The sequence below is a fragment of the Drosophila mojavensis genome, unplaced genomic scaffold (assembly GCF_018153725.1).
Source record: "Drosophila mojavensis isolate 15081-1352.22 unplaced genomic scaffold, ASM1815372v1 contig_115, whole genome shotgun sequence".
In the NCBI taxonomy this organism is placed as follows: domain Eukaryota; kingdom Metazoa; phylum Arthropoda; class Insecta; order Diptera; family Drosophilidae; genus Drosophila; species Drosophila mojavensis.
In genome coordinates, this window is record NW_025318644.1 from 108,451 (window position 1) to 120,500 (window position 12,050).

Here is a 12,050-nt window from a genome sequence, read left to right on the forward strand (position 1 = left end):
TTTCTCTATTGCAATACTTACTAGTTTATTGCCGAATACTTTAAAATTTTCTGTTATGAAAGCATCAAAATAATGAATCGATTTGCTTTTTCTGATTCTATATCACATGTTGCAATAATTACTGAATTCAATTTTCCTCTATTGCAATACTTACTAGTTTATTGCCGAATACTTTAAAATTTTCTGTTATGAAAGCATCAAAATATTGAATCGATTTGCTTTTTCTGATTCTATATCACATGTTGCAATAATTACTGAATTCATTTTTCTCTATTGCAATACTTACTAGTTAATTGCCGAATACTTTAAAAGTTTTCTGTTATGAAAGCATCAAAATATTGAATCGCTTCGCTTTTTCTGTTTCTATATCACATGTTGCAATAATTACTGAATTCATTTTTCTCTATTGCAATACTTACTAGATTATTGCTTAATTTTTTTTAAATTTTCATTATCAAAGCATCAAAATAATGAATCGATTTGCTTTTTCTGATTCTCCATCACATGTTGCAATAATTACTGAATTCATTTTTCTCTATTGCAATACTTACTAGTTTATTGCCGAATACTTTAAAATTTTCTATTATCAAAGCATCAAAATAATGAATCGATTTGCTTTTTCTGATTCTATATCACATGTTGCAATAATTACTGAATTCATTTTTCTCCATTGCAATACTTACTAGTTTATTGCCGAATACTTTAAAATTTTCTATTATCAAAGCATCAAAATAATGAATCGATTTGCTTTTTCTGATTTTCCATCACATGTTGCAATAATTACTGAATTCATTTTTCTCTATTGCAATACTTACTAGTTTATTGCTAATTATTTTAAAATTTTCTATTATCAAAGCATCAAAATAATAAATCGATTTGCTTTTTCTGATTTTCCATCACATGTTGCAATAATTACTGAATTCATTTTTCTCTATTGCAATACTTACTAGTTTATTGCCGAATACTTTAAAAGTTTTCTGTTATGAAAGCATCAAAATATTGAATCGATTCGCTTTTTCTGATTCTATATCACATGTTGCAATAATTACTGAATTCATTTTTCTCTATTGCAATACTTACTAGATTATTGCTTAATTTTTTTAAAATTTTCATTATCAAAGCATCAAAATAATGAATCGATTTGTTTTTTCTGATTCTCCATCACATGTTGCAATAATTACTAAATTCATTTTTCTCTATTGCAATACTTACTAGTTTATTGCCGAATACTTTAAAATTTTCTATTATCAAAGCATCAAAATAATGAATCGATTTGCTTTTTCTGATTCTATATCACATGTTGCAATAATTACTGAATTCATTTTTCTCCATTGCAATACTTACTAGTTTATTGCCGAATACTTTAAAATTTTCTGTTATGAAAGCATCAAAATATTGAATCGATTTGCTTTTTCTGATTCTATATCACATGTTGCAATAATTACTGAATTCATTTTTCTCTATTGCAATACTTACTAGTTAATTGCCGAATACTTTAAAAGTTTTCTGTTATGAAAGCATCAAAATATTGAATCGCTTTGCTTTTTCTGATTCTATATCACATGTTGCAATAATTACTGAATTCATTTTTCTCTATTGCAATACTTACTAGATTATTGCTTAATTTTTTTTAAATTTTCATTATCAAAGCATCAAAATAATGAATCGATTTGCTTTTTCTGATTCTATATCACATGTTGCAATAATTACTGAATTCATTTTCCTTTATTGCAATACTTACTAGTTTATTGCCGAATACTTTAAAATTTTCTGTTATGAAAGCATCAAAATATTGAATCGATTTGCTTTTTCTGATTCTATATCACATGTTGCAATAATTACTGAATTCATTTTTCTCTATTGCAATACTCACTAGATTATTGCCGAATACTTTAAAATTTTCTGTTATGAAAGCATCAAAATATTGAATCGATTTGCTTTTTCTGATTCTCTATCACATGTTGCAATAATTACAGAATTCATTTTCCTCTATTGCAATAATTACTAGTTTATTGCCGAATACTTTAAAATTTTCTATTATCAAAGCATCAAAATAATGAATCGATTTGCTTTTTCTGATTCTATATCACATGTTGCAATAATTACTAAATTCATTTTCCTCTATTGCAATACTTACTAGTTTATTGCCGAATACTTTAAAATTTCTGTTATGAAAGCATCAGAATATTGAATCGATTTGCTTTTTCTGATTCTCCATCACATGTTGCAATAATTACTGAATTCATGTTTCTCTATTGCAATACTTACTAGTTTATTGCCGAATACTTTAAATTTTTCTGTTATGAAAGCATCAGAATATTGAATCGATTTGCTTTTTCTGATTCTATATCACATGTTGCAATAATTACTGAATTCATTTTGCAATACTTACTAGATTATTGCCGAATACTTTAAAATTTTCTGTTATGAAAGCATTAAAATATTGAATCGATTTGCTTTTTCTGATTCTTCGTCACATGTTGCAATTATTACTGAATTCGTTTTTCTTTATTGCAATACTTACTAGTTTATTGCCGAATACTTTAAAATTTTCTGTTATGAAAGCATCAAAATATTGAATCGATTTGCTTTTTCTGATTCTCCGTCACATGTTGAAATAATTACTGAATTCGTATTTCTCTATTGCAATACTTACTAGTTTATTGCCGAATACTTAAAAATTTCCTATTATCAAAGCATCAAAATATTGAATCGATTTGCTTTTTCTTATTCTATATCACATGTTGCAATAATTACTGAATTCATTTTTCTCTATTGCAATACTCACTAGTTTATTGCTTAATTTTTTTAAAATTTTCCATTATCAAAGCATCAAAATAATGAATCGATTTGCTTTTTCTGATTCTATATCACATGTTGCAATAATTACTGAATTAATTTTCCTCTATTGCAATACTTACTAGTTTATTGCCGAATACTTTAAAATTTTCTGTTATGAAAGCATCAAAATATTGAATCGATTTGCTTTTTCTTATTCTATATCACATGTTGCAATAATTACTGAATTCATTTTTCTCTATTGCAATACTTACTAGATTATTGCTTAATTTTTTTTAAATTTTCATTATCAAAGCATCAAAATAATGAATCGATTTGCTTTTTCTGATTCTCCATCACATGTTGCAATAATTACTGAATTCATTTTTCTCTATTGCAATACTTACTAGTTTATTGCCGAATACTTTAAAATTTTCTATTATCAAAGCATCAAAATAATGAATCGATTTGCTTTTTCTGATTCTATATCACATGTTGCAATAATTACTGAATTCATTTTTCTCCATTGCAATACTTACTAGTTTATTGCCGAATACTTTAAAATTTTCTATTATCAAAGCATCAAAATAATGAATCGATTTGCTTTTTCTGATTTTCCATCACATGTTGCAATAATTACTGAATTCATTTTTCTCTATTGAAATACAAACTGTTTATACTGCTTAATTATTTTAAAATTTTCTATTATCAAAGCATCAAAATAATAAATCGATTTGCTTTTTCTGATTTTCCATCACATGTTGCAATAATTACTGAATTCATTTTTCTCTATTGCAATACTTACTAGTTAATTGCCGAATACTTTAAAAGTTTTCTGTTATGAAAGCATCAAAATATTGAATCGCTTCGCTTTTTCTGATTCTATATCACATGTTGCAATAATTACTGAATTCATTTTTCTCTATTGCAATACTTACTAGATTATTGCTTAATTTTTTTTAAATTTTCATTATCAAAGCATCAAAATAATGAATCGATTTGCTTTTTCTGATTCTCCATCACATGTTGCAATAATTACTGAATTCATTTTTCTCTATTGCAATACTTACTAGTTTATTGCCGAATACTTTAAAATTTTCTATTATCAAAGCATCAAAATAATGAATCGATTTGCTTTTTCTGATTCTCCATCACATGTTGCAATAATTACTGAATTCATTTTTCTCTATTGCAATACTTACTAGTTTATTGCCGAATACTTTAAAATTTTCTATTATCAAAGCATCAAAATAATGAATCGATTTGCTTTTTCTGATTCTATATCACATGTTGCAATAATTACTGAATTCATTTTTCTCCATTGCAATACTTACTAGTTTATTGCCGAATACTTTAAAATTTTCTATTATCAAAGCATCAAAATAATGAATCGATTTGCTTTTTCTGATTCTATATCACATGTTGCAATAATTACTGAATTCATTTTTCTCCATTGCAATACTTACTAGTTTATTGCCGAATACTTTAAAATTTTCTATTATCAAAGCATCAAAATAATGAATCGATTTGCTTTTTCTGATTTTCCATCACATGTTGCAATAATTACTGAATTCATTTTTCTCTATTGAAATACAAACTGGTTTACTGCTTAATTATTTTAAAATTTTCTATTATCAAAGCATCAAAATAATAAATCGATTTGCTTTTTCTGATTTTCCATCACATGTTGCAATAATTACTGAATTCATTTTTCTCTATTGCAATACTTACTAGTTAATTGCCGAATACTTTAAAAGTTTTCTGTTATGAAAGCATCAAAATATTGAATCGCTTTGCTTTTTCTGATTCTATATCACATGTTGCAATAATTACTGAATTCATTTTTCTCTATTGCAATACTTACTAGATTATTGCTTAATTTTTTTTAAATTTTCATTATCAAAGCATCAAAATAATGAATCGATTTGCTTTTTCTGATTCTCCATCACATGTTGCAATAATTACTGAATTCATTTTTCTCTATTGCAATACTTACTAGTTTATTGCCGAATACTTTAAAATTTTCTATTATCAAAGCATCAAAATAATGAATCGATTTGCTTTTTCTGATTCTATATCACATGTTGCAATAATTACTGAATTCATTTTTCTCCATTGCAATACTTACTAGTTTATTGCCGAATACTTTAAAATTTTCTATTATCAAAGCATCAATATAATGAATCGATTTGCTTTTTCTGATTCTATATCACATGTTGCAATAATAACTGAATTCATTTTCCTCTATTGCAATACTTACTAGTTTATTGCCGAATACTTTAAAATTTTCTGTTATGAAAGCATCAGAATACTGAATCGATTTGCTTTTTCTGATTCTATATCACATGTTGAAATAATTACTGTATTCATTTTTCTCTATTGCAATACTCACTAGATTATTGCTTAATTTTTTTAAAATTTTCTATTATCAAAGCATCAAAATAATAAATCGATTTGCTTTTTCTGATTATATATCACATGTTGCAATAATAACTGAATTCATTTTCCTCTATTGCAATACTTACTAGTTTATTGCCGAATACTTTAAAATTTTCTATTATCAAAGCATCAAAATAATGAATCGATTTGCTTTTTCTGATTCTATATCACATGTTGCAATAATAACTGAATTCATTTTCCTCTATTGCAATACTTACTAGTTTATTGCCGAATACTTTAAAATTTTCTATTATCAAAGCATCAAAATAATGAATCGTTTTGCTTTTTTTGACATGTTGCAATAATAACTGAATTCATTTTCCTCTATTGCAATACTTACTAGTTTATTGCCGAATACTTTAAAATTTTCTATTATCAAAGCATCAAAATAATGAATCGATTTGCTTTTTCTTATTCTATATCACATGTTGCAATAATTACTGAATTCATTTTCCTCTATTGCAATACTTACTAGTTTATTGCCGAATACTTTAAAATTTTCTGTTATGAAAGCATCAAAATATTGAATCGATTTGCTTTTTCTTATTCTATATCACATGTTGCAATAATTACTGAATTCATTTTTCTCTATTGCAATACTCACTAGATTATTGCCGAATACTTTAAAATTTTCTGTTATGAAAGCATCAAAATATTGAATCGATTTGCTTTTTCTTATTCTATATCACATGTTGCAATAATTACTGAATTCATTTTTCTCTATTGCAATACTCACTAGATTATTGCCGAATACTTTAAAATTTTCTGTTATGAAAGCATCAAAATATTGAATCGATTTGCTTTTTCTGATTCTATATCACATGTTGCAATAATTACTGAATTCATTTTTCTCTATTGCAATACTTACTAGTTTATTGCCGAATACTTTAAAAATTTTCTGTTATGAAAGCATCAAAATATTGAATCGCTTCGCTTTTTCTGATTCTATATCACATGTTGCAATAATAACTGAATTCATTTTCCTCTATTGCAATACTTACTAGTTTATTGCCGAATACCTTAAAATTTTCTGTTATGAAAGCATCAGAATACTGAATCGATTTGCTTTTTCTGATTCTATATCACATGTTGAAATAATTACTGTATTCATTTTTCTCTATTGCAATACTCACTAGTTTATTGCTTAATTTTTTTAAATTTTCTATTATCAAAGCATCAAAATAATAAATCGATTTGCTTTTTCTGATTATATATCACATGTTGCAATAATAACTGAATTCATTTTCCTCTATTGCAATACTTACTAGTTTATTGCCGAATACTTTAAAATTTTCTATTATCAAAGCATCAAAATAATGAATCGATTTGCTTTTTCTGATTCTATATCACATGTTGCAATAATAACTGAATTCATTTTCCTCTATTGCAATACTCACTAGTTTATTGCCGAATACTTTAAAATTTTCTATTATCAAAGCATCAAAATAATGAATCGATTTGCTTTTTCTGATTCTATATCACATGTTGCAATAATTACTGAATTCATTTTCCTCTATTGCAATACTTACTAGTTTATTGCCGAATACTTTAAAATTTTCTGTTATGAAAGCATCAGAAGAATACTGAATCGATTTGCTTTTTCTGATTCTATATCACATGTTGAAATAATTACTGTATTCATTTTTCTCTATTGCAATACTCACTAGTTTATTGCTTAATTTTTTTAAAATTTTCTATTATCAAAGCATCCAAATAATGAATCGATTTGCTTTTTCTGATTCTATATCACATGTTGCATTAATTACTGAATTCATTTTCCTTTATTGCAATACTTACTAGTTTATTGCCGAATACTTTAAAATTTTCTGTTATGAAAGCATCAAAATATTGAATCGATTTGCTTTTTCTGATTCTATATCACATGTTGCAATAATTACTGAATTCATTTTTCTCTATTGCAATACTCACTAGATTATTGCCGAATACTTTAAAATTTTCTGTTATGAAAGCATCAAAATATTGAATCGATTTGCTTTTTCTGATTCTCTATCACATGTTGCAATAATTACAGAATTCATTTTCCTCTATTGCAATAATTACTAGTTTATTGCCGAATACTTTAAAATTTTCTATTATCAAAGCATCAAAATAATGAATCGATTTGCTTTTTCTGATTCTATATCACATGTTGCAATAATTACTAAATTCATTTTCCTCTATTGCAATACTTACTAGTTTATTGCCGAATACTTTAAAATTTTCTGTTATGAAAGCATCAGAATATTGAATCGATTTGCTTTTTCTGATTCTCCATCACATGTTGCAATAATTACTGAATTCATGTTTCTCTATTGCAATACTTACTAGTTTATTGCCGAATACTTTAAAATTTTCTGTTATGAAAGCATCAAAATATTGAATCGATTTGCTTTTTCTTATTCTATATCACATGTTGCAATAATTACTGAATTCATTTTGCAATACTTACTAGATTATTGCCGAATACTTTAAAATTTTCTGTTATGAAAGCATTAAAATATTGAATCGATTTGCTTTTTCTGATTCTTCGTCACATGTTGCAATTATTACTGAATTCGTTTTTCTTTATTGCAATACTTACTAGTTTATTGCCGAATACTTTAAAATTTTCTGTTATGAAAGCATCAAAATATTGAATCGATTTGCTTTTTCTGATTCTCCGTCACATGTTGCAATAATTACTGAATTCATTTTCCTCTATTGCAATACTTACTAGTTTATTGCCGAATACTTTAAAATTTCCTATTATCAAAGCATCAAAATATTGAATCGATTTGCTTTTTCTGATTCTATATCACATGTTGCAATAATTACTGAATTCATTTTTCTCTATTGCAATACTCACTAGTTTATTGCTTAATTTTTTTAAAATTTTCCATTATCAAAGCATCAAAATAATGAATCGATTTGCTTTTTCTGATTCTATATCACATGTTGCAATAATTACTGAATTCATTTTCCTCTATTGCAATACTTACTAGTTTATTGCCGAATACTTTAAAATTTTCTGTTATGAAAGCATCAAAATATTGAATCGATTTGCTTTTTCTGATTCTATATCACATGTTGCAATAATTACTGAATTCATTTTTCTCTATTGCAATACTCACTAGATTATTGCCGAATACTTTAAAATTTTCTGTTATGAAAGCATCAAAATATTGAATCGATTTGCTTTTTCTGATTCTATATCACATGTTGCAATAATTACTGAATTCATAGAGGAAATAGAGGAAATTTTCTCTATTGCAATACTCACTAGTTTATTGCCGAATACTTTAAAATTTTCTGTTATGAAAGCATCAAAATATTGAATCGATTTGCTTTTTCTGATTCTATATCACATTTTGCAATAATTACTGAATTCATTTTTCTCTATTGCAATACTTACTAGTTTATTGCCGAATACTTTAAAATTTTCTGTTATGAATGCATCAAAATATTGAATCGATTTGCTTTTTCTGATTCTCCATCACATGTTGCAATAATTACTGAATTCATTTTTCTCTATTGCAATACTTACTAGTTTATTGCCGAATACTTTAAAATTTTCTGTTATGAAAGCATCAAAATAATGAATCGATTTGCTTTTTCTGATTCTATATCACATGTTGCAATAATTACTGAATTCATTTTCCTCTATTGCAATACTTACTAGTTTATTGCCGAATACTTTAAAATTTTCTGTTATGAAAGCATCAAAATATTGAATCGATTTGCTTTTTCTGATTCTATATCACATGTTGCAATAATTACTGAATTCATTTTTCTCTATTGCAATACTTACTAGTTTATTGCCGAATACTTTAAAAATTTTCTGTTATGAAAGCATCAAAATATTGAATCGATTTGCTTTTTCTGATTCTATATCACATGTTGCAATAATTACTGAATTCATTTTTCTCTATTGCAATACTTACTAGTTTATTGCTGAATTTTTTTAAAATTTTCTATTATCAAAGCATCAAAATAATGAATCGATTTGCTTTTTCTGATTCTATATCACATGTTGCAATAATTACTGAATTCATTTTCCTCTATTGCAATACTTACTAGTTTATTGCCGAATACTTTAAAATTTTCTATTATCAAAGCATCAAAATAATGAATCGATTTGCTTTTTCTGATTCTATATCACATGTTGCAATAATTACTGAATTCATTTTTCTCTATTGCAATACTTACTAGTTTATTGCCGAATACTTTAAAATTTTCTGTTATGAAAGCATCAAAATATTGAATCGATTTGCTTTTTTCTGATTCTATATCACATGTTGCAATAATTACTGAATTCATTTTTCTCTATTGCAATACTCACTAGTTTATTGCCGAATACTTTAAAATTTTCTGTTATGAAAGCATCAAAATATTGAATCGATTTGCTTTTTCTGATTCTATATCACATGTTGCAATAATTACTGAATTCATTTTTCCTCTATTGCAATACTTACTAGTTTATTGCCGAATACTTTAAAATTTTCTGTTATGAAAGCATCAAAATATTGAATCGATTTGCTTTTTCTGATTCTATATCACATGTTGCAATAATTACTGAATTCATTTTTCTCTATTGCAATACTTACTAGTTTATTGCCGAATACTTTAAAATTTTCTGTTATGAAAGCATCAAAATATTGAATCGATTTGCTTTTTCTGATTCTATATCACATGTTGCAATAATAACTGAATTCATTTTCCTCTATTGCAATACTTACTAGTTTATTGCCGAATACTTTAAAATTTTCTGTTATGAAAGCATCAAAATACTGAATCGATTTGCTTTTTCTGATTCTATATCACATGTTGCAATAATTACTGAATTCATTTTTCTCTATTGCAATACTCACTAGTTTATTGCTGAATTTTTTAAAATTTTCTATTATCAAAGCATCAAAATAATGAATCGATTTGCTTTTTCTGATTCTATATCACATGTTGCAATAATAACTGAATTCATTTTCCTCTATTGCAATACTTACTAGTTTATTGCCGAATACTTTAAAATTTTCTATTATCAAAGCATCAAAATAATGAATCGATTTGCTTTTTCTGATTCTATATCACATGTTGCAATAATTACTGAATTCATTTTTCTCTATTGCAATACTTACTAGTTTATTGCCGAATACTTTAAAATTTTCTATTATGAAAGCATCAAAATATATTGAATCGATTTGCTTTTTTCTGATTCTATATCACATGTTGCAATAATTACTGAATTCATTTTCCTCTATTGCAATACTTACTAGTTTATTGCCGAATACTTTAAAATTTTCTGTTATGAAAGCATCAGAAGAATACTGAATCGATTTGCTTTTTCTGATTCTATATCACATGTTGAAATAATTACTGTATTCATTTTTCTCTATTGCAATACTCACTAGTTTATTGCTTAATTTTTTTAAAATTTTCTATTATCAAAGCATCAAAATAATGAATCGATTTGCTTTTTCTGATTCTATATCACATGTTGCAATAATTACTGAATTCATTTTCCTTTATTGCAATACTTACTAGTTTATTGCCGAATACTTTAAAATTTTCTGTTATGAAAGCATCAAAATATTGAATCGATTTGCTTTTTTCTGATTCTATATCACATGTTGCAATAATTACTGAATTCATTTTTCTCTATTGCAATACTCACTAGATTATTGCCGAATACTTTAAAATTTTCTGTTATGAAAGCATCAAAATATTGAATCGATTTGCTTTTTCTGATTCTCTATCACATGTTGCAATAATTACAGAATTCATTTTCCTCTATTGCAATAATTACTAGTTTATTGCCGAATACTTTAAAATTTTCTATTATCAAAGCATCAAAATAATGAATCGATTTGCTTTTTCTGATTCTATATCACATGTTGCAATAATTACTGAATTCATTTTTCTCTATTGCAATACTCACTAGTTTATTGCCGAATACTTTAAAATTTTCTGTTATGAAAGCATCAAAATATTGAATCGATTTGCTTTTTCTGATTCTCTATCACATGTTGCAATAATTACTGAATTCATTTTCCTCTATTGCAATACTTACTAGTTTATTGCCGAATACTTTAAAATTTTCTGTTATGAAAGCATCAAAATATTGAATCGATTTGCTTTTTCTGATTCTATATCACATGTTGCAATAATTACTGAATTCATTTTCCTCTATTGCAATACTTACTAGTTTATTGCCGAATACTTTAAAATTTTCTGTTATGAAAGCATCAAAATATTGAATCGATTTGCTTTTTCTGATTCTCCGTCACATGTTGCAATAATTACTGAATTCATTTTTCTCTATTGCAATACTTACTAGTTTATTGCCGAATACTTTAAAATTTTCTGTTATGAAAGCATCAAAATATTGAATCGATTTGCTTTTTTCTGATTCTATATCACATGTTGCAATAATTACTGAATTCATTTTTCTCTATTGCAATACTTACTAGTTTATTGCCTAATTTTTTAAAATTTTCTGTTATCAAAGCATCAAAATATTGAATCGATTTGCTTTTTCTGATTCTATATCACATGTTGCAATAATTACTGAATTCATTTTCCTCTATTGCAATACTTACTAGTTTATTGCCGAATACTTTAAAATTTTCTATTATCAAAGCATCAAAATAATGAATCGATTTGCTTTTTCTGATTCTATATCACATGTTGCAATAATTACTGAATTCATTTTCCTCTATTGCAATACTTACTAGTTTATTGCCGAATACTTTAAAATTTTCTGTTATGAAAGCATCAAAATATTGAATCGATTTGCTTTTTCTGATTCTATATCACATGTTGCAATAATTACTGAATTCATTTTTCTCTATTGCAATACT